Source organism: Camelus dromedarius, chromosome 2 (genome assembly GCF_036321535.1).
Source record: "Camelus dromedarius isolate mCamDro1 chromosome 2, mCamDro1.pat, whole genome shotgun sequence".
Classification (NCBI taxonomy): domain Eukaryota; kingdom Metazoa; phylum Chordata; class Mammalia; order Artiodactyla; family Camelidae; genus Camelus; species Camelus dromedarius.
The window spans coordinates 5,406,923-5,430,535 of record NC_087437.1 but is presented as its reverse complement, the minus strand read 5'-3'; the positions used below and the strand labels follow the sequence as shown (position 1 = coordinate 5,430,535).

General features: G+C 44.6%; 1 protein-coding gene and 1 non-coding gene across 3 annotated transcripts in view; both read left to right on the top strand.

Annotated features, from left to right (window-relative positions):
- RFTN1 (raftlin, lipid raft linker 1) overlaps positions 1–23,613 on the top strand; it is a 177,748-nt gene that overhangs the window by 35,214 nt on the left and 118,921 nt on the right. The window lies entirely within an intron of this gene.
- TRNAV-AAC (transfer RNA valine (anticodon AAC)) lies at positions 8,865–8,937 on the top strand. Its single transcript has one exon. It is a non-coding gene; the product is annotated as a tRNA-Val (tRNA).

Below are 23,613 nucleotides of genomic sequence, written 5' to 3'. Positions count from 1 at the left end.
CGAAAGAGTTGTACCTTAGGAGGACCCCACAGGGTCCTGCCTGGTATCACTTCTGCACATTCTTAACTTGACATGATGATGAAACAACTTTTTTTTCTACCCAACAAGATGCAGCTGCTCTTCATATGAGTGATCTTGCTCTTTGATCGAAAAGAGGAGACACAGAGTCCCAAATGGCACGGTGTCCTTTTCTGGGTGATGGGAACTATTTCCCTAGTGCAGCCTGCAGACTGTTCAGCTGGGACCGGTGCAGCTGGGAGTTGGCATTGCTCAGATATGGATACCATGACTGTTGGGACTTGGCTTTGGCCCTCGGCTGACTCCTCACCTGGCTGGGGTTCACTGCCTGGTGGGATGATCTAGGGCACTAAATCCTTAGCGGCTCTCCCCTCCCCAGCCCCCGATTTCCCCCAATTACTTTAATTTTTCCATTATTTCCTCTGGGATGTGAAAGTACCAAGAGAATCTCCAGAGACTTTCCTGGCGATGTCATTTTATGGCAACATCCAGTTTCCCTTTGGAAATGGGGACCACTCACCTAGTCAGTACAGTAACCACCATCCCAGCCTCTGATTTCTGTGGCGTTCATAGTCCAGAGTGGCCAAGGGGCAGTCTCACCTTCCTGCTCGGTGAAGCCATTGCTGCATTATCTGGCGGACACTTTCCTCCCTTGGGAATCAATCCCTCCAAACCAGCAGATCCAAAGTGGTGAGACCAGGAAGCAAAAATTCTATATTAGGTTTCAGAGGAGAGGGGTCATTCCTCTGTCTACCTGCTTGATCTTCAGAACTGTATGTTTTGGGAGAGGAAGAAATAGAATTGATTCCATTTCTATTCCTCTTCCTGCAGGCATGGCCTCCACCTTGTCAGGATGTCTCCCACCTGGCTCCGCAGGGAATGTTAGACCAATAAAATGGTTGGTTGGTTTTTCACTTTTGGGGTTTTTTTTTAGCAATATATAGAATTTTGCAAGCACAGTGGTGGCTGAGCTCTTTTGATAACACTGCATTGCGTGGTGAATCAGTGGTTTAAAAACTGCATTGGATGGAAGCCTTTTTTTTTTTTCCCTCATCTCTCCTTGAGTGCTTTAAAGTGGCCACCAGACGCCCATAGATGTCCAGTCCACAGTTCCCAGCATCACCCATCACTGCAGGGCTGGCTGGCTTCTCATGGCCCCAGGATCAGCCTTGTTTATCTTGGAGAAAGGGAGGCCAGTAGCAGCATTAGCTAATTAACCAGAGGCTGTATGTATCAGTCCATCACCCTGCACGTCAGGGAATAGCGCTGGTGGAGTGATTAAAAGCGTAGGCTTTGGGGAGACACAGATCTGGGCATGAGGCTGCAGACCTGCTGGGAGATCGCCCTCACTGGCTCTGTGACCTCAACACAGTTCCTTAGCCCCTCAGGGTCTCCACTCCTTATGTGTAAAATGGTGATATATTTCCCGAGGCTCTTAGAATTGAGTAAAGTCATCAGGTAAGGCCTTGGGTAGATCAGGCTCAGAAAACAGCCAGTTTGATCACACCAAAGAGCCAATTAGGGGCAGTGTCCAGGAGAACCTGGACGAAGTTACTACCCAAGATGGAAGTGATGTATATGATTTCTTGGCCTTTCCTTTCCTTATCTGAAAGTGAGGTTATTTTTTCCTAATTGATCCCTGTCCAGGGTCCCATCCACCTCTGGGTTGACGGCAGACCGCAGTTCTCCCCATTGTGTGACCAGAGACTTGGGTCGGCCGGGGGAGGTCAGTGTTCGCAAGGTTGAGGGCAGCCCGGAGGCGTAGGGCTTGATGCCGCCTGAGGACAGGGCAGGATGGAGAAAAGTGGGGAGACCCTGAGGAGGAGCTCCCCTTGGGGGCGGGAGCCTCTGGACGGGAGACACTAGTGATGCTTTCTGTCAGTAGAGCGCTTGCGGGAATACAGAGTGCCTTCGGGGGCTCTATCTTGTTCAGTCCTTTGACAATTAGGAACGTGAGTCTTACTGGGCTTCTCAATATGTGTGTGAGAAGGTGATCAATTTGGGGAAATCTCGTGCCTGCAGCAAGCCTGGTGACCTGTGTCACGGCGTCTGGCCCAGTTGTTTGTTGGTTGGTCTTGCCCAGTTTTGGGAGCTGAGGTCTTTTACTCCAGCCAGCAGTGTTGAGGTGACTCTGCTGAAGGGACAGACAGGGTGACTGCAGAGAAATTACGGTGCATGTGCTTGTGCGTGTGCTGCACATGGGTGATATGGGTGTTACCGGCGAGGACGTCCATGGTCAACGGTGATTTCCCAGGAACATTCAGAGGTCACCCCACCCAGTGTGACCATGTGCAGATAAGGACGCCGTGGCTATTGGTGGAGAAGGAGCTCGCCCAGGGCCCGTCCTGCCGATGGCGCCAGGTTTCTTGGCGGCTCCTGGTCTCACTGTGGCCCTACATTGGCCACGTTCCTCAGCTTTTGACCATGTGACACCGTGTTAATTACTTGGGCTTCAGACGTTCCCTCCTGTGTGATTAGGAAAGCAGATGATGGGCCTGGAAAGGTCATCGTGCGTTGGGACAAAGCCCGCCTCTGTTTCAGATGGGAAGTCACCGTCACCTATTGTTGGACACGACAGCATTGTCTCTGCCTTGCTGAGCTGCACACCTAGTCGGGCCGGCGTCCTGGTAATTCCAGAACATTCCAGCCGTGTCTCACCCCTGCCTCCCGCCGTCCCCCGGTCAGAAGTCCTGGAACCCTTTGGGCTCCTGTTCCGAGTTCTCCCTCCTCTTTCCGGCCTCATTGTTTGGGGTCTTGTTCTGAGAACTTTTTAGGTTCTGACTGCTTCTCCTCACCAGACGGGGAGGGGATGGGGGCTCCTGGCTCCGGTTTGTACCTGCCTGCGTTGAGGTTTTCTGCTGCTTTCATATTTTCAGAGTCTCATCAATTCCTGGGTCTCAATTCTCTGTCACCGTGAGGTGGAGGGCTCTGTGGGGAGGATGTCCCCTTGCTCCGTGGCTCCCTGTCCCAACACCTGTTGCCTTTTTAAAGGCAAAATCCCAAGTTTCATAAACAATGATAACACTCCTCACGTCATTCAGACTAAAAAAAGAAAAAAGAAAATGTGATTTTCCCTCCTCAACTCCTAAGCAGTTGCTTTTTTTTTTAACAGCTTAAGCTTCTTAATGCTGTGTCAGCCGTTAGGGAACGGGGAAGGAAAAGAAAAGAAAAGCAGTGAGAGCAAGAACCAAAAGCAGGAGGTGCTTGTCCGCCCCACACCCAAACCTGCAGTGAGGACTCCTATAAAGATGCGATCGGCGATCACGTGTGAGGCAAATTCGGAGTCTGTGTGTTGTGTGCGCGCTGATGAGATGATTGGGGAAAAAAGGCACTTGTGTAAATTTCCCAGGATCACTTTTTTAAAAGGATGGTTTCCTTCTAAACCACATCTTTTTTGGGGGGGAGGGGCAGTTAATTAGGTTTGTTTGTTTGTTTATTTATGTAATGGAGGTACTGGGGACTGAACCCAGGACCTCATGAGTGCTAAGCATGCACTCTGCCACTGAGCTATACCTTCACCCCCCAATATTTTATTTTATTTTATTCTTTAAGTTAAATTAGTTTTTTTTAATGGAGGCACTAGGGATTGAACCTAGGACCTCGTGCATGCTAAGCATGTACTCTACCACTGAGCCCCACCCTACCCCCTAAACCGTATCTTAAAGCCTTTCAAATTCAAAGGAAGAAAAGAAAATGTTTCAGAGTAAAATTAATTCTACTTTTTAGACGTAGTTTTTGGGTCAAATCTGTGACATGGCTGAGTTGTACTTTTCATGTGTTTTGTACATTTTATAATTCTTTTTTGGGGGGGGCAGTAATTAGGTTTATTTATTTACTTTTTTTTTTTTGATGGAGGTACTGGGGATTGAACCTAGGACCTTGTGCATTCTAAGCAGATGCTCTACCACTTAAGCTATACCCCTCCCCAATTTTTTAATTCTTAAGGAACTTGGAATAACCAATTCACTGTGCATTTGTGCTTCTCTGAAGAACTTTTATGAGGGAGTCGTTGAAAATGGAAGAACGGATCCAGGTGCCACTCCCAGTCCTGTCATCAGCCAGCTGAGTGGGTCTGGTCCAGTCACCTCCCCTCTCTTACCTCCTGTGTCTTCAGCACTTGACTCTGTGCCGAGGTGCTCTGTAGACCTGACTGTGAATTATCACACTACTCCTGCGAGGCATGGGCTGTTAACTATCAACATTTTCCAGTAGGAAACTGAGGTTCAGAGAGGCCAAGTAACTTGCAGAGGGAAACACAGCTTTTCTGTCATGAGTTGGAATTTGAAGCCGGGCTGTCTGACTTCTAAGCCCACAGCGGTGACCACTATGCATACTGTTCCCTCCTTCTGCACAAAATAGGCTGTAACATGTGGCTCAATTTTACTTTTTAAAAAGATTTCTGGTGGTAAATCGGCATTATAAGCTTTGATTTATAAGAACACATTATTTCTTTGGGATTATTTAAAAATATTTTTAAATAAAGACATTTATTTAAAAACATATTTAAAAAGATTGTGCATATTAAGAGAGTTTGCTTCAATGTACCATTTCTGGAAACAGACGTGAAAAAGTGGGAGCCACCTGTATTTTTATGTTGTTGATGTAGCATACGTGAAGCTTTTCAAAGCACTTTTTCTGGCTGGACCTGGCTTCTTTTCTGATTGGTGAAAATTGGCTCAGCCAGAGTTGGCTTCAGCGTGTGTCCTTCCCATTTTTAATCTGAGATTTTATTTTAGCCTTATCTTTTTTTCTGAGTCAAGTTTTGTTTTGTTTAAACTCCAACAGCTGGGTTGTATGCACAACTAATGGCATCGAAGTGGAAAAGAAATTTCCCTTGGGCAAGTGCTAAGCCAATCCACGTGAGTAGAGACGTAGATGGGAGGTAACAGAAAGGAAGACAGAGGAGCAGGCTCCAGACCCCATCACCACCCCATCTCCACTCTGCTGGGGCTGACTTAGCCATTCAGCATCTGATCCAAACATAGTAAAGACACTGAAAACATCTGAAAAGGTTTCCGTGGCTTGGAAGAGAAAACACCGCGATGGGGGCAGGGAGAGGGGACAGTGTGTCCCCTCCTTCTGTCAGTGCTCTGGCTCTGAGTCTGGATCCTGGGGTAGGGGTACAGTCAGTGGCCACAGGGTGTAGACAGACAGCATCTTAAAGGAGCCCTGCTTCTCTGTGAGAACTCTCAACAGAATCCAGGACATCAAAAATGAACAGCAGTGAGGATTGGGAAAATCCTGAAGATAAGTTTCCCAATGAAAAAATAAAAAGCGTGTTGCCTGAAAGGGAATGAGGTACGAGCCGCATAAATTAAGCTGACAGAATTTCCAGAGAGGAAAAGTGTGCTGAGGCATCGCCAAGGGGGACATCGAAATACAAGTCAGCCAGTTACCGCTCAGGGGCTGGAGTCTCCCAGCTGGTGTGCGTGTGTTCTGAGCAAGTGCTTCCTGAATGCTCTGAGTCTGCTGGGCTCTGTTTCTAGAGAAAAGACAACGATCATGACTGGGAAAGGTGCGCTGAGGATTCACTGGGGTCAGTGAGAATGCACCTGTCTTTCCCAGCCTCCTTCCCCAGGGCAGAACCCCTCACGAGGCACGGTGAAGACCGAGGGTCCACTCCCCACCCTGTTTGCTGTGAACAGCTCTCAGCCCCCTCCCTGGAGAGAAGGTTGCTTTCTGTGGTTGGTGGGTGTTTCATTTGAAAGCTAAGAATGGGCTTGAGGTCAGGCTCAGAAGGAAAGGAGGGGAGGCTGGTCCCCTGGAAACTGCCTACTGCCTTCTTCTTGGTAGTGGTTATCAGTGGGCAGAGAGGAGGAGTCCACTGGGTCCTTTCATGGGCTTCCTGAACCACTGATTGGAAATTGAGAGTAGATGCTGTCTGAGGTCTCTTCAAGCTTTGCAATTCAGTAAATTTTTAAAATATATTTTTATTGAAGTATAGCCAGTTTACAGTATTGTGTCAACTTCTGGTGTATGGCACAATGCTTTAGTCATCTAGAAACATATATATATTTGCTTTCATATTCCGTTTTTAAGATATATTTTTTCCTTTCTCAGTTTTATTAGGTAGAATTATTACAGTTCGATTGCACATACACGTTATATTGCATATAAATACATATATACGGTATACTGCACATTTTTTTAGTTTACATATGTGTACTGATCATTGATTCTAAGAATAGGTTAGAGCTTTAGCTTTTTAAACTTACATAATTATCCAAAGGAATAAAACGTTTTCATATTCTTTTTAACCATAAGTTACTATAAGATATTGAATATAGTTTCTTGTGCTGTACAATGTAAACTTGTTGTTTACTATTTTATATTTAGTAGTTAGTATCTGAAAATCGCAGTTTATCCCTTCCCACCCTCTTCCCCTCCTGGTAACTGTAGTTTGTTTTCTATGTCTGTGAGGCTGTTTCTGTTTTGTAAATAAGTTTGTTTGTCTTTTTTTTTTAATTCCACATATGAGTGATATCATATGGTATTTTTCTTACTCTTTCTGGCTTACTTCACTTAGAATGACGATCTCCAGGTCCATCCATGTTGCTGCAAATGGCATTATTTTATTATTTTTTATGGCTGAGTAGTATTCCATTGTATAAATATATCACAACTTCTTTATCCAGTCATCTGTGGATGGACATTTAGGCTGTTTCCATGTCTTGGCTATTGTATATAGTGCTGCTGTGAACATTGGGGTGCCTGTATTCTTTTGTGTAATTCAGTAATTTTTGCAGTATCTTTGCTGTCATAAGTAAATGACTATAGAGATTTTTATAGCTATTACATCTTTTTCTTAATTGAAGGATAGTCAGTTTACAATGTTGTGTTAATTCCTGGTGGATAGCATAGTGATTCATTTGTATATATATACAATATTCCTTTCCATATTCTTTTTCACTATAGGCCATTACAAGATACTGAATGTAGTTCTCTGTGTTATCCAGTAGGTCCTTGTTGTTTATCTGCATCTTTAAAATAGAGTAAAATACTGTGACTTTTTTCATGACAAATTCTGGAGTAGGAATGAGGTTCTCGATCAGAGCTTTATTCCTTTGCCTGTTGGGATGGCCAGATGATGTATCTTGAAGGGGTCTTCCTTTCAGGAGCAGGACAGACAGGACAGGGAGGATGGAAAGTGAGTTTGAGGAGAGATACAGGATTGAGGGTTCCCGTGTAGGCTGTGCTCAGGGGCTGGGACTCTGGAACTGGGCACTGGGAAGCCATGGAAGAATTCAGAGCATGAGTGACACGGACTGGTGGGCATTTCAATGGCTCACCAATGGAAATGGGAGCTACGTTCTGCTGTTGCCTTTCTGTCTATGGAAAAATCCAAGCACTGGGAGAACCAACTTTGGGTGGTCTGAGGGCCCTTTCTTCCTCATTCCTCACCTCTTAGAGGAGTTTATGTTTCTTTATAAGGACACGATTCCATTACTTTTATACATAAGTCTTTTTCCTCTCTTGCATCTTACTTTGCACTCTTCAGCCAGAAATGCGTTTTTCCTGGGAAAATGTGGCCCCATAGTTGGCTGGATGCAGACATGCTCAGCTTAGCCTTCTGCATAAGATAATAGTGCAATAAAAAAGACTAGCTGCTCTGAGTACTGTTTACCATGGCCCAGACATGGAAGCAACCTAAGTGTCCATTGACAGATATCTGGATAAAGAAGTTGTGGTATATTTATACAATGGAATACTATTCAGCCATAAAAAAGAACGAAATAATGCCATTTGCAGCAACATGGGTGGACCTGGAGATGATCATACTAAGTGAAGTAAGTCAGACAGAGCAAGACAAGTATCATATGATATCACTTATATGTGGAATCTAAAAAAATGAGACAAATGAACTTAGTTACAAACCAGAGACAGACTCACAGACATAGAAAACAAACTTGTGGTTACCAAGGGGTAAAGGGGAGGGTGGAAGGGTAAATTCGAGGTTTGAGATTTGCAGATACTAACTACTATGTATGAAACAGATAAACAACAAAGTCATACTGTGTAGCACAGGGAACTGTATTCAGTACCTTGTAATAGCCTGTGATAAAAAAAAAATGTGTATAACTGAATCACTGTGCTGTACACTAGAAATTAACACAACATTGTAAACTGACTATACTTCAACAACAACAGAAAAACAACTAGCTGACCTCACGGGTGTGTGTGTGTGTGTGATAATTTTGGTGATCTCATGATTCTGAAATTTTGAGTGTCTGTAATTGACATGGGGTGCTAAATTGCACCACTCATTAGATTGTACAATTTTATGAAAAAGAAGCAAATTACCATCATACTTGTTTGAAGCAGAGAAGGGAAAAAGGAAGATGGCCTTCCTCTTAAGTCATTGTTAAGTTTGAAACTGTATCAGATTTTTTTTCTGTTTTGTTTAGTCACATATTTGTGTGTGTATGTGTGTGTGTGTCCGTCCCCTTCTGAGTTGCCATCCTCTGTTGGGGACATTTCCCCCTCCAGCGCAGGGACTGCCTTGATGAAAGCTCCCAGCAATCAAATGCATAAAAATTGAACGCACTCCACAGGATTCTTTTCATTGTTCTGCCTTACAAGTTTCTTTTCTGAACGACAACAATAAAAAGAGCCCTGTGAAATATTAAGACTTTCTTACCTCACAGTGGCATCCTTGGCTACTTCCCTTCTCTTATTTGTTTCAGCAGATTTCCAAGGTGACTACTGAAATCTCCCGAATCTTCCAGAGATAGAAAGGCCCTTCATTGTGTTTGCTGGGACACCTTCTTTTCCCAGAGTGGGGCTGTCTGGTTTAAAATCGCCCCTCTCTCTTCGCTGCGTTCATCTTAAAAAATGATTACAATAGGGGAGGGTATAGCTCAGGGGTAGAGCGCGTGCTTAACATGCACGAGGTCCTGGGTTCAATTCCCGGTACCTCCATTAAGAATAAATATATAAATAAATAAACCTAATTATCTCTCCCTCCCCCCCCAAAAAATGATTACAATAAATCATGGTGATAGGAGGTCAATTAGAAGAATGGGAAGACATTGGGACTGAAAAACCAGGGGACCTTAGATGCTCTCTTATCTCTAAAATTGTAAGTCACTGAACAGTCTGAGGCTCAGTTTCCTGAATCCGTATAAAACGGGCTGGCGTAGAGGGAACAATATTAACTATTTTGGATTTTGGGGGCAATCTGGTCTCTTTCATAGCCATCGAACTCTGCCCTTGTCTTGCAAAAGCAGACACTCACAATATGTAAATGAATGGGTGTGGCACTGTTCCAATAAAAATGTCCCAAACTCAGCAGTGGGCTGGACTTGGCCTGTGGACTATAGTTTGCCAACCTCTGGTTTCAAAGATCAGAGTAATGAATATTGCCCGATTTTTTTCTTGTAGGTTTAAAAGAGGAAGATTAAATGTTGTAATGAAAGCTTTTTGAAAAAATATAAAGAGGGATTTCTGCTTCTGGGTAAGATTTAGTAGTTTGAGGCAAACTGATGACCCCAAGAGGAATAATGAGAAAAGCCATGTAAAATATATTTTACTTTTTTTGTATATGTATCTCTTTACTGAAGTATAGTCAGTTTACGATGTTCTGTCAGTTTCTGGTGTACAGCATAATGCTTCACTCATACAAGAATATACATGTATTCATTTTCATATTCCTTTTCCACCATAAGTTACTACAAGATACTGAATATAGTTCCCTGTGCTATACAGTATAAACGTGCTTTTAATCTGTTTTATATATCATAGTATCTGCAAATCTTGAACTCCCAATTTATTCCTTCCCACTTCCTTCCACCCCTGGTAACTGTTAAAATATATTTTAAAAGATCATTCTGTTGACAGGCATCTGAGAGGTGCTGAAGCACAGAGGACTTAGTCGGGGGCGGGGGGGTGGAAGGATGCTGAGATGTCAAGAAGGGCAGAACTACGGGAATTCACCTGCTGGTCTGCAGCTGCCGTATCCCTGGGAGGCATTTCTGGAATGGGTGTTTGGAAGAGACTAAAAATCCAGGCTTTGCCCAAATGGAGCATTGCTGCTGTGGGAAGAGAAGCCAGTGGACCTTTTGGTGGTCTCATGGGACTGCACTGCAGAGACAAAACCCGGGGGTGGTGAGGAGTCTCAGCACACAGTTTGTTCCCTTCCAGGCAGTCGCTAAATTCTGCAGCTTTGTGGGGTGGGTGGTTCAAGAGCTAATCAGAAAGCCTTTGGAAAACAGCGGGGAATGTTCAGCGGTCTTGGTGCTGAGAAGATAAAGCTGAGGATTCAGGACCTGCTTTGGGAGGTTGGGAGTTGGGGGCGTGGTGGACACACGACACCCTGCACTGACAGCCCAGTCCGAGGACGGTGGGTAGACCAGACCCTCACTGGTTCAGGGGGTCAGCCCCACCCCACCCAGCTGTGTCTGCCTGGTGGAAGGCAGGAAGAGCCAGCTCCCAAGGAATGTAACTTCAGAAGTCTCTGTAATTTTTTTACACACAAAGTCTAATATTAATCAGAAGTTATTAGTTATGCCACTGTCACTAAAAAAGCCAAGAGCGAAAACAGATAATAGAAGCAGACTCACAGGTAGCTCAGATTTCACTAATGAGATTTAGCAAAAAAATTTTTTTAATAACTGTGATTAATATGTTCAAGGAAAAATTTTTTAATGGGGAAAATAGATGAAGAGATGGAAAATTGCATCAGAGAATTGGAATCTATAAAGAAGCCAATGGAACCAAAGTATCGATCAAATCTATAAAGAATCTATTCATGGGGGAAAATATCTGAAATTAAGAACTCATGATACTATTCAGCCATAAAAACTGACAACATAACGCCATTTGCCAGCAACAAGGGTGATCTGGAGAATGTCATTCTAAGTGAAGTAAGCCAGAAAGAGAAAGAAAAATACCATATGAGATTGGTCATATGTGGAATCTAGAAAAAAAAACATAAATACAAAACAGAAACAGACTCATAGACATAGAATACAAACTTGTGGTGCCAAGGGGGTGGGGGGTGGGAAGGGACAGACTGGGATTTTAAAATGTAGAATAGATAAACAAGATTATACTGTATAGCACGGAAATATATACAAGATCTTATGGTAGCTCACAAGAGAAAAAAATGTGACAATGAATGTATGTATGTTCATGTATAACTGAAAAATTGTGCTCTGCCCTGGAATTTGACACAACATTGTAAAATGACTATAACTCAATAAAAAAAATGTAAAAAAAAAAGAGAACACATGGGATACAGTTGAACAGAAGATCATACAGAGCAGAGGGCAGGAGAGTGAGCTGGAGGAAGGTTCATGGAAATGATTCAGACTTAAGTGCAGACAGTTAAGAACGGAACATACAGAAAAGAATTTGAGACAAAGGGACATAGTGGAAGATCTAAGATGTGGATAATTGGAGTCTCAGCAGGAGAAGAGAGGGGACAGGGTGGGACGGAAGCAGGATTTGAAGAGATAATGGCCAAGAATTTCCCCAAACTTGTGAGAGAGATCAACCCACACATTCTAGAAGCCGTGCAGACTCCAATAAAAAAAGTTCCCTGCTTAATGGATAAAGATGTTATTTAAGAACCCACGACACCCTGGCGTTTTAGATTTCTGTGACTTCTGAGACCTTGACAGCTAATTCAGATTTTTTTAGCAATAACAACATGTAGTAGGCTTAAATAAAAACTTCCCTCTGCTCCATGGCTCTGACTGCTATAGGGGATTGAAAGGAATATGCTTACGTTTGATGAAAGATATTTAACAAGTGTTGTTGGAACAGAGTTGACTTTTCAAAGAGAATTGTGCTTGACTTATTACTATAATATTAGAATAAAAATGTTTATCAATATGAAAAAAAATTTCTCAACACTCATATTACTGTTTGATTCGTCAGAATTTCCAAGGCATGAGACCTGTTACAGGGCGAGCCTCCAGCCGTCTGCGTGTGTGTTTCCCTCCCTGGGCGTCTCCTCCAACCAAACCCGCTTAAGCGTAGTCGCTGTGTTTTCCTGCTCTCTGCTTCTGTCATGTTCAACCCCTAACCCCAGCCCTTGGCATTTCCCACTTCCGGGAACCCTCACCTTTGACCTTATCATTATCACTGACATCCTCAAGGCACAGTTTTTAAACTGGGGCAAGCGAGAGCTGTATCTCTTAAGGGGGTGCGTTAGTTACCCAAGGTTGTACAAGAAACCAGCCTGAGCAGCAGCTTAAAGCGACCAAAGCGTATTCTCTCATAGCCCCGGAGGCCGGAAGTCTGACATCAGAGTGCTGGCAGGGCCCTTGAAACCTCTCCGGGGAGCACGTGTTTGTCACCACTCTCTAGGGGCTGGTAGCATCACCTCCCTGGGCTCTGTCCTCACGTTGCCGTCTGCCCTGTGTGTCCTTTTCTGTGAGTCTCTCTCAGAACGCCCTCTGCCTCCTCTCCTAAGGTCGCATGGTGATGGAATTTAGGGCCACCTGGACCATCCGGGGTAAATAACCCCCTCTTCTCAGGATCCTTAACTTAAATCACATATTTTGCCGTGTCAAGTAATATTCACGGGGCCTGGGGAAAGGGGGGTGGACACCTCTCTCTGAGCCCAAAAAAGGTGGTGATGTTGTGATAATAATAGTAAGTGCTTAAAAAAGATAGTATGTGCCTAGCAGTGCGTTACCAGCCTCCTCTCACTTAAGTCCTGGGACCACCTCTCTGAGATGGGTACCATCATTACCACCCTGTTCAGGTGAAAACTCTCGGGCTTAGAGAGGTACGTGCTTGCCAGGGTCACCTTGCAGCTGATAAGTGGTGGAGCAGGATTTGAACCCAAGCATTTGGGCTTTGAACTCCTTCCCTAAACTGCTGCGGGTCAGTACTCTGGCTTTCTGTTCGGACTGCTGCCTGCAGCTGGCTTTTAGCCCTAGGTTCTGGTGGGACTTTTTAGCTCTCAAATTCTCTGGTCCTATGCATTTTTATCAGAAAAACAAACAAACAAAAAAACCCAGAACCCTTCAAACCCGGATTATGAAGAGTATAACAAATTTTAATCTGCTGGCTAACAGAACGAATTTGCTCACACTGCTTCCAGACGAAGTGGGTGTGCATTTACTGTGGCACATTTTACAGCTGCCGATGGTGGAGGTGTTCCAGAAGGAAAAATTACTTCTGGGCTCCCTGGCCACGCCTATACCATCTGAGTAAATTGAGGTAATTACTCAGGTTATTCAGTCCCTGCCTGCCAGATAATTGAGGGAAATGGGGTTATTAATTTGAAGTAGCTAGGTAATTGGGTCTGCCTCCCTTTGATAATGTAAACATGGTCATATTGTGTAATTGTGTAATTGGCTGAAAGGGCTCTATTCTTTCTCTCGAAGAATCTGCTGTTGTCTGTGGCCTGGCCGTCGGGTATTAGATTCTTACAGATAAACCCCGGTGCTTAGCTTGGGTTTCCTGGTGAGACATACATACATATACGTGGATGTATATAAATACATGTGTCCATGTGTGTGCGTGTATATATATTTTTTAATTAAAAATGAGAACATAGGAGGTCTTTTAACTTTATTACTGTTGATAATTCATGTAAGTGTTTAAAGGAAATATTGCCTCCAAGGTAGACCACCTTAGAGGCTGTTTGTCATTGAGCCCTGCCTACCGTAATGTCTGTATTTGAACGTAGCCGAGATTGTTCCTCGTCAGATGGTCAGAGGAAAACTAGCTTTGCGTCATTGGCTTCTCCCTAACCTTTGCCCACCCGGGGGTCCGGGCTGGGGTTTTGCTCTTGGACTGTCTACATTTTTCTTGATCTTGTTCCTGCCTCTGGGTCCCCGTTGTCACAGCAGCTGGGCGGCCTCGGGGGCCTTCCTGTCTCACTTTCCAAAACGACTGGTGTCTTCTGAGACTTTTCCATCTTACGTGGGGCTGGGCCTGCCTGGCCTGACATTCTGTGCCAGAAGTCTGGCCGTTCAGGGGTAGCGGCTGCCTTATGAAGGGTAAGATGCTGGGGTGGGAGTGGGAGGGAGGGGACCACATCACCCCTGTGGAGGTCACCTGTCTCAGAGGCTCTGGCATCATCTGCTTCTGAAATGGTCTTTCTGGCTTTGGACCTCACACCCTGAATTTTGGCTGGAAAATGAGACCCATGCATTGTCTGCTCCTGTACCTCCCATTACAGTCGTCTGCGTAACCGGCCTCTGGTGTGATATTTCTGCCTTACTCGGTAAAGGAGGAAACTGGGGAGAAAATTTCACCTAAAATATTCTCACCCAAGCTCTGATTGAGGTGTGCAGCTTTGGTCTTGCCCGTGGTGTGGGAGGCTGAGGTCCCTGATCCTCACAGAGCTGGATGTCCCATCTCCTGAGTCCCTCTGCTCTCCCAGGTGTGCTCCGAAGAGTCGGGGGGCCATTCACACCAGACGGGGCTCAACCTGCTCAGACGCAGTCAGTTGTCACCTGAGCCTCCTGAAGTTTTCCCTCTGGGCTTTGGGTTTATTTATAAGCTTGATGGGCCTTGGGGGAAGGAGAAAAGAGGAGGGGAGGAACTTGTCCCTAACATGGAAACCAAATATGGTTACTATAGAAGCTCCCCATGTGTGACCCACCCCACGAGCCTGCAGTAAACATGCAAATATCAAAATAACACACCATAGAAATAAATCACACTGGAAAAGGGAAATTGAGACAATCTTGGTGTTTTGCAGGCTCAGAAAATTCTACATAATTTACTCCTGCAATGTGTATTTTACATACTACATTATCTGACTTTATATATATATAAGTATATATTAAAATACATAAGTATATATAAATACATATGTGTGTATGTATATATGTATGTGTATGTATATACATATATATATAGTATCCCTGTGGAATTTCTGGATCACTGCTCTAACTCATCAAAATTCAGAACAAAGCTATGTCCACATACAGTGTTAGAATCAGGAATCACTTGAAAAATTCGTGTTCTCAAAAACATCTTGGCTTTAGTTATCTGAGAAGAAAACATCGCATTTAATTTTCTTAGTTTCTTATTTCAGTTTGCAAATGTCAAATAGCTAAAAGTTATAGAAACTCTCCCCAAAATGATAAATCTCTTTCAAAACCTAGTGTATGTAAATCTTTTGAGTGTACTTTTTTCTAGCATTTAAACAAATGATAATGGTCAACATTTCTGTAATAAGTTCATTTTTCGTCTCTTTTCTGCAGCATGACGATACTGACTAGGTCATTATAGATGTAAGTGATAGCTGTTTAGAGCAGGTGAATTCTGAGTACGGACCAGCATTTTTAAGAAAAATTTTAAGACAATTTTGAGTGTCGATTTGAGTTTGATTTTTTTTAGTTTTCAGTCTTTTGACTTAGGGGAAATGAGAAATAGTCTTTCATTAGGGCAAAGGACTCTTTGTGTAAGAGTTTAGACGGCTGAAATACTTTGCAGACCTTACTCAGACCTTTTTTGATTCTGTTAAGACTGATTTCATTCAGTAAAAATCAAGGTTTGTAACTTTAGAGAATTCATGAAGCTCAGCATCATCTTTTCAGTTTACTCTTCAGATTTTTGTCCTTTCAGTCTGCTGAGAAGAAAGATGAACAGATAGACAGCAAGTTTCTAACCGTACAGCACAGGGAACTCTATTCAATATCTTGCGGTAACCTATAAGGAAAAAGAATATGAAAAGGAATATATGTATGTGTATATGGATGACTGAAACACTGCTGTGCACCTGAAATTGACACAACATTGTAAACTGACTCTACTTAAATAAAAAAGAATGCAAAAAAAAAAAAATGAACAAATTTTCTCTCTAAGTATGTGAAATAAGAGTGACTTTAGCCCAAGACGCTTTCCAAAAGAGACTGAAGTTTGTGGAAAGCAGCCACGGTTTTGAGAATAATTTTGGCTGCGTTGAGCTTTGGGTTTGTCTTGTACGCGTCTGAGTTTTTAGTTACTGGAATCTGACATCTAAATAAGAGGCTGTTACTATGATACGCAAATAAAATGGATGGGTCGAACTGCTTGTCCTTAGGGATGTTGAAAGGACAATTTACTATTCACAAGGACGGAAGAGCTCTGTGAACATCCGTACTGAGGAGCTAGTGCCACAGGAAAGCTGTAGAGAGATGGGCTTTTGGGGGTTGAACTGAATTAATGACACATGAAAGGAAAAATTCACTTCTTGGGTAGGGAAGGTGTTTTCCAAATATCAGCAAGGACAGAACTTCCCTCTCTCCTCTGCCCTCGCCTGTTCTGAGACTCCACTCCCTGGGGCCCCAGGACCGCCCTGAGCGCCCTGAACTATGATGACAGCAGGACACGGGGCATGTCCCTCTGTTTCCATGCCTGCCCACTAGACTGTGCTGGCCCCCACTGGCCAGGCACTTTGTCTGGTTTCTTTTTATCCCCCCAGATGCCTGGTACAAGCCTGGCACATGGCAGATGCTCAGTAAATGTCTATTGAACTCATAAGTCTTAATGGCAATAAACCTTCTTTTTGTAAGAAAAATTTATGTATTCCCCACCCCACTACCAGAGCAGTAGTTGAATTTTTGTTTCAGGTAGCATTTGCCATTTTCAATCAGAGGAACTGAAATAAGAAATGACCATTTTATTGAATGAATAAGCTTTTAATTATTTTTTAAATTTAAATTTTTTGATTTACAATGTTATATTAGTTTCTGGTCTACAGTGTAGTGATTTATTTAAACATATATATGTATATAAACATATTCTTTCTCATACTCCTTTTCATTGCATGTTACTACAAGCCACTGAATATAGCTCCCTGTGCTGTACAGTGTAACCCTGTTGTTTGCCTATTTTATAGATAGTAGTGTGTATCTGCCAGTCTTGAACTCCCAATTCATCCCTTCCCTCCCTCTTCCCCTCTTGGTAACCATAAGTTCATGTCCCGTGTCTGTGAGTCTGTTTCTGTTTTGTAAGTAAGTTCATTGGTATCTTTTTCTAGGTTCCACCTACAAGTGATGTCACATGGTGCTTTCTTTGTCTGGCTTAGTTCACTTAGCATGATAACGTCTAGGTCCATCCATGTTGCTGCCAAAGACATAATTTCGTTCAGAATTCACAGAATTCAGTCATTTCTTTGGCAAGTCTGTAATGCTTGTACTTCTGAAATTTGAGCCTAAAACCACCTTCCGACCTTTGGGGTACCTTGTGTACCATAAAAGAGGGTATAATTGTAACTCATAACTGGTATTTGTTGAGGACTTCCTGTGTCTTAGATTTCCATGAAGATCTTATCAGGTAAATACTACTGTCGTCCCTCTTTATGCTTGAGGAAGCACAGACACCAAGAGATGAGTAACCTTCCTACCACCACTCAGCAAGTGGCCGAGATTTGAACCCGGGGAGTCTCACTGCAGGGTCTGCACTCCTAACCGCCAAGCCAGCCTGCCTCTCGGGGGTGACTGGCCTGCGTGCAGTGTTTGTTGAGGGGACTGAATTGACCCGGGGGATCTGTCCAGCTGCAGCGGCTCCACCGAGGGACAGCCCTGTGTGGCAGCAGTAAGTCACCTGTGCTGTTGAACAAACGTGGTCACGTGTGAGAGATGAAAAGAGCCCGTCTTCTCGTCATGCACCAGGAAGTTGCACATGTGCTTGTGGAAGTTCTTCGAGACCTGGCCATCTGTCATCCTGTAAAGTCTTCACTGACGCGTGGCACACATGGAGTGTTTAGATTTTACCGGAGAGGGGACTCTTGAAACAGCTGTCGTTTCTTTGTCTACCAGAGGCCGGCGGTTCTCAGGGTGCCGTCTGGACACCCTGGGACTTCCTCAGGGCACAGCTCTCTTCAGAATAACATGAGGATCTTTATATATTTGCCTTTTTCACTTGTATTCTCTCACGAGCACATGGCGGAACTTTCCAGAGGCCACGTGATGTGTGATGCCATCATCGCTAGTATTTAAATTCTCTAAAATAATAAATATCGATAGCTTTAACCCACATGCACAAAAGCTCTTAGAGGGTGGCCTGGAATTTTTGAGAGTGCGAAAAAGATAATTTTTCTTAAGAGTTTGGTCAGTGGAGGGTGTTTACACTATTTTTTTAAACAGTAAATTTATTACAAATACACCTGAGTTTGCAATCCCTTCCCAATGTGTAAGAAGTTGGGCAAAATGAAATTTGCCTTAGAAAGACACTGTTCTTTTTGAGCTGCCGGGCATCTCTTAGGATACTCTCACAGCCCTGGGTGTTTTACTTCCTAAAAGGAAGGGTATTCTTACTGTCTCGGGTCTCGGGTCTCCAGAGATTGGGTCTTCGTTCTGATTGGCAGAGCGCACAGCCCTGGTTACCGTGGTTGTGAATAAGACAGCTCGCCGAGTGCCAGAATCCACGCTCTGTGCCGTCAGAACTCAGCTGCCTCCAGCCTCCTCCCAACGGTTCCGCCACTCCCTCCACTTGGAGGTTTTAAGAATTCACTGTCCACAGATTAAGTGCCCTTAATCAGCTCCTCTTCCATTACACTGTGAAGTTTCTCTCCTGTTCAGCGGAGAACTTGATTTTCACTTGATACCTGCGATCATAGAATAGTAAGTGGATTCCCAGGAAATTTCGTGAAGAGGAATAATAATGTGGAGATGGAGGGAGGGGGAGCTAATTGATTAGTTTTGAATCAGTTTCCAGGAGGAGTGGAGGAGCCCAATTTATCTTTCTCCTCCTTGGCGTGGTGTTCTCGCAGATTGTCTGATGTTTCATTATCAACTTGACAGAACAGCTGATGTATAATTCTGTTGAGTAGGCTATCCATCCTGCTTTTGCCATGTGCATTTATTACTTTGTGATTAGATTATTTGGACTCTATTAGTTGATTATCTGAGAGCTGGAGGAGGGAGCTCAGAGGGGAGTGGACCTCTCTGGGTCCTGAATTTTCAGAGCCTCTGGTCCTTTGAGCATAGTGGACACCTCCTTCTCCAGGGCTAATAGACTGGGGTTGGGGGACCGTAAATGACTGGTGTGTATGTTCTCTCCTGATAAAACTTTCAGGGAGAATGCTCCCATCTTCAGAATTTCCCTCCCCTTACACATGAGCAGCCTCATTGTTTTCTGTCTGTCCTCACTGCCTGCTCGCCTGGTTCCAGGGTTAATTTGCACACTTGTCATCCTGGGGTATTTTTGTTTGTTTGTTTTTCCCACCCCTGACCTGTTTATGGAGCCTCTCCCCTGTGAGCTTTGAAAACCACCGGCTTGTAGCATGAGGATTTTCACACACGCATGCCAAGCTCCGGCGAACAAATTGTGTCCCTTTGCCCAAGAAGCCTCTTTGGTGTCCCCTGCCCCCTAAAAATAACATCGTTCCTCCAAGTGACACAGGAACTCAGCCCGGGCAAGGTTTTCTCAGCACCATGCACCCCCTGAACAAGCTGGAGTGGTTTCTGCTGCTGATTCTGCAGCTGCTCCCCGACCCTGGCAGTGCCCGACCACCTGCCTGGAGTCCCCATCACACACGCCCAGACAAGACCCGGGCTGAAGCAGGGCATCCGCCGGCCGCCCGCCTTCACTTGCCAGCCTCTCTGGCCTCATCTTTGGAGAATCAGAGATCCTGTGGGAGGCGGCGCGGTGCTGGGGAAGGGGCAGTTTTGCCGACTTGTCCTTCCCAGTAACCGGCTCTCTGTCTGCTCTTTCTTTAATCATCTTTTCATTTGCTGAGTGTTTACTGAATTCTGGTTATTAGCTAGGCAGAGGAGGCGGGTCGTGAGGAGACAAAATGAGCCAGCCCGGGCATCCTAGAAGTCTTTGGCCAACCCGGCGTGCTGGGTCAGAGGGGGTCAACTGACAGTGCTTTCTCCTGATCCCACTTCCCTGGCCTCTCTCCATGTCCTCCAGGCTTTCTCCCTACCTCTCTGGCTGCTCCTCCACCTCCTTTGCAGATCTGGCCATCTCTGCATGGCCGCTGACTGTGGGGAGTTTGCCCCTGCTCGGCTGTGGCCTGCCCTTTTCTCTGCATGGTCTCTCGTGAGAGCTTATCCAAGCCCAGGGCCCCAGTGAGAGTTTACGCCCCATAGGTGACTCGGAGTTCTCCTTCTGCACCGCAGACCTCATATCCAACGGCTTGCCTACCTGTTCCTCTCTGATGTCACTGAGGCCACCATGACTGAACCCAGCAGTGACCATCGCCACCGTCCAATCAGTCAGTCCCTGCAGAGTCGAGACCTCGTTGCTCAGCCATCTCTCTCTCATCTCTCAGCCGTTTCTTTGGTTTTGTTTTCTTATGGGGGGGAGGGGCGGGGAATAAGAGAGACTTGAAAATAAGGTCTCTCAAGAAGGTAAGAAAAGGCAAAATAGTACCTCTTCTGATGGCTGTGGAACAGATACTAGGTTCGATTTTTTAGCATTTGTTCATCCTGGGTTAAGAGTACTTGTCCTGTCTCAGGAGCAGTTAGAGGGGCAGGTTGATGTCTGCCTGGTATTATTTGATGAAACGAATTGCCTACAGAAGTCACTGGGGACAGCCCGGGTGTGGGAGACATTCTCCTGAACAGGCTGCTGGCGGATGTCAGGTCAAACAGCTGGTAAGGGGTGGCACTGAGATTCCAACTCAGGGAACCCCTGAGTTTTGTATTATTATGCTCTCCATTTTAAAAATGAGGACACTCTGGATCAGAGAGGTGGAGTAACTTTCCCAAGGTTGCATAGCTGGTAAGTGGTGGACCCGAGATTCAAACCCAGGCATTCAGAGCCTGTGCCTTTCACCACGGCACTAGGAAGTCTTCAGAATTACCAGAGCCAGCCCCCTCATTTTACAGATCATAACATGGTGTCCCCAGGGGTTAAACAACTGGCTGTGGACACAGAGTGAGCAGCAAGAGCAGGACTAGAGGAGACCCCTGGACCCCGACCCAACACTTTTTCCATTGTAGCACAGAGCTGTAACCTTGGCCCCTCCGCCACCCGTCTCCCCGCCTTAGCCAGCTGCGATACCCTGCGATTTCTCTTCCCCATTTGCCTGCATTGCTTAGAATTAAGACAAACTGTGCTGCACTTACAAAGAAGTAGTAATACTACCCACTTCTTACGGATATGTGGGAATTCAGAATGTCATGAAGTCCCCCATCCTACCTCCGAAGGAGCCAGGCAAGGAAGCCCAGGAAGGGAGACAGCTCTCTTAAGTCAGACGACGACCACAGGGATGTGTTTATCAAGTGCATAAGGGAGAATTCACATTTCTGGACTGTAATGTAAATCACCCAGAAAATCCAGTACAAAGTACTTCCAGGGACTCTACCAAACAGACTGGAGGGTCCACTGTCTGTTGATGTTTCTGATATGAGTGATCTTAGCTGCGATGCCGGCCAGCTGGTGGCCTCTGCAGCTGTTTCCAGTTTTGCCAGAGAAGTGATTCACAGGCGAGACTCGCAGTTTGCGATTCCCCACGTGGGGTGAGAGGTGAGACTCGGGGGGGTGCTTGGACCTGCCGACGGAGCAAGGATGGACGAAAGGTTGTGAACCCACTTGCTCCCGAGGGGTAAACACTTGAGAAGCTGGTGTGACGACGGTGTTACCAGATATTCTCCAAGAGCAGGTATTTACGGGTCTCGGGGACGAACACATCAAAGGCGAAGGCTGCAAGAAAGTTTGCCTTTTCCCTCCAAGCTGGAGCAGTGACAACTAGTAAGAAGAAAAGATCGAGTGTGCTTGAAGGCAGGTTACTCACTGATCCCACACTGTAAATATTTTGGCAGTTTTGCCTGGTTTCTTGGCGTTAATAGGTTTATTTTGGGAGAAGTGACTTCTCTGATAGTTGTAGCTAAAGGATGCTTAGTAAGGAGTTGAATTGGCAGCTTAACTAAAGTAGAGAAGGGATCATGTTTTTTGGACTAAGTTTAAAATAAATCAATTTCAATAAATAATTAAAAGCAAAAGGTTCTAGAACAGATCTGTCCAAGAGAACTATAATAGCCCTTTAATTAAAAAAATTTTTGTAGCTGCATTAAAAATTAAAATAGGTAAATGAATTTTATTGATCTATTTTATTGAATCCGGTGTATTCAGAATGTTGTTATCATTTCAACATACAATCCATAAAAAAATTCTTATTGAGATATTTTGCATTCTTTTTTTTATATGAAGTCTTTGAAATCTTGTGTGTTTCTCACACTTTCGGCTTGTCTCAGTTCACACTAGCTGCATTTCAAGTAGAAAAGAGGAATGAAATGAGGGAGGGAGGAAGGAAATGTTAAAGAAAACTTAAGACACCTTTTAAGCACACACATACCTGTCAGGTCCTCATTGGCAATCTCAAAGGCCAAGCTTTCTGGTGGTCTATTTCAATAAAATATCACAGGCCAACTCAGAAAAGTCTTTTTTCCTGCATGTTTAAAATCCATCTTTCCCTTCCTGTGCCAACTGTCATTGATAGATGGCATTTTTCGGGTGTAAATACACATTTCTTTTAGCCACGTTTCTTCTCTCTTCTGTTATTCTGAAGACTGTCCCTTGCTCATTTGCTCTCACCTAATTATTCTACTTGATATCATTTTCAGACTTTCCCCTCTTCCACTGGAATTCACGGAAAGGCCGCTGGGAGGGATGCGTGCGTGGATCCCAGACGCCATCAGGGGCTCCCTTTTTTATAGTAGGAACCAAAATGCCTCTTAAAATCAGTCTCCTGAGGCATCGTAGACTTCCCATCTCTTACACGGCAAAAAATAAACCGGAGGGGGCTGATGACAATTTTGCATGCAAATTGGTTGGTGAGCTCTTGCGTACGATTTCTATTTCCATGCACCATTTGGGAACTTGTGCGTGAGCGCAGTCATTGTTCACGCAAAGCTGGAAATGCAGGTGCGAAGCCGTTTTTAGAGCCTGAGGACTGTCTGGTCCTGTCCTCGTTTGAGTTTGGTTGACTCTTCTGTGACATCATACACAGAAGAATTTTGCTTATTGAAAGGCATTTGCAGCAGATGGAACTTTTTGTCAGTCTTGTGAGGGTATATGTGCCTGTGTCACTGAAGACGTTGCGTGTCTCCACTGCAGAGAGGAAAGGGGAGTCCACGGATGTACATCTGCTGGTGTGTCTGCCGATGGTGCCTTTGAACCCACGAACGGGTTTCCTTTGTGGGGAGATGTCGTGCTGAGCCTGGAAAGAGTGGGATTTATTGTCATAGTCTTGGACGTGGTGCCTTTTTATGCTCCCCTCCTCCAAGTAAAGACTTTATTGATACACCAGTGTTAAAGCTCTGTTACAGAGTTGAGACCCTTATGATAATTACTCAGGCCCAAAAAGAAATAGTCTGATTCCTCTTATGTCCTGTGGAAAATGCCAAATTGAAGTGTGCTTATTGCCTCTGGGCCGCCATGCTTTTGGGGAAGTTTCTTTTTCCCTGTTTTGCTCTGCCTGGGGTTAGGAGGCACAGTCTTTGTCCCGTCATCTGACCATCTTCACAGAGCGACATTTTTACATCCTTCCTTTTTTTCCATTGTTACATCAACCTTTGATTTTCTCCCAGCCAGTGGCAGATTTTCACATGTGGGAATTGTGGCTCGTAGCAGCTTCTTTTTTCTTCTTGCTGCTCTTACATCTCCTGCTCATACCAGAGGGGACAGAAAAAGGGAGGATGGTGGAACAGAGGTGACGTGTCCTTTCTCTTGGGGGTGCCGAGGTGGCAG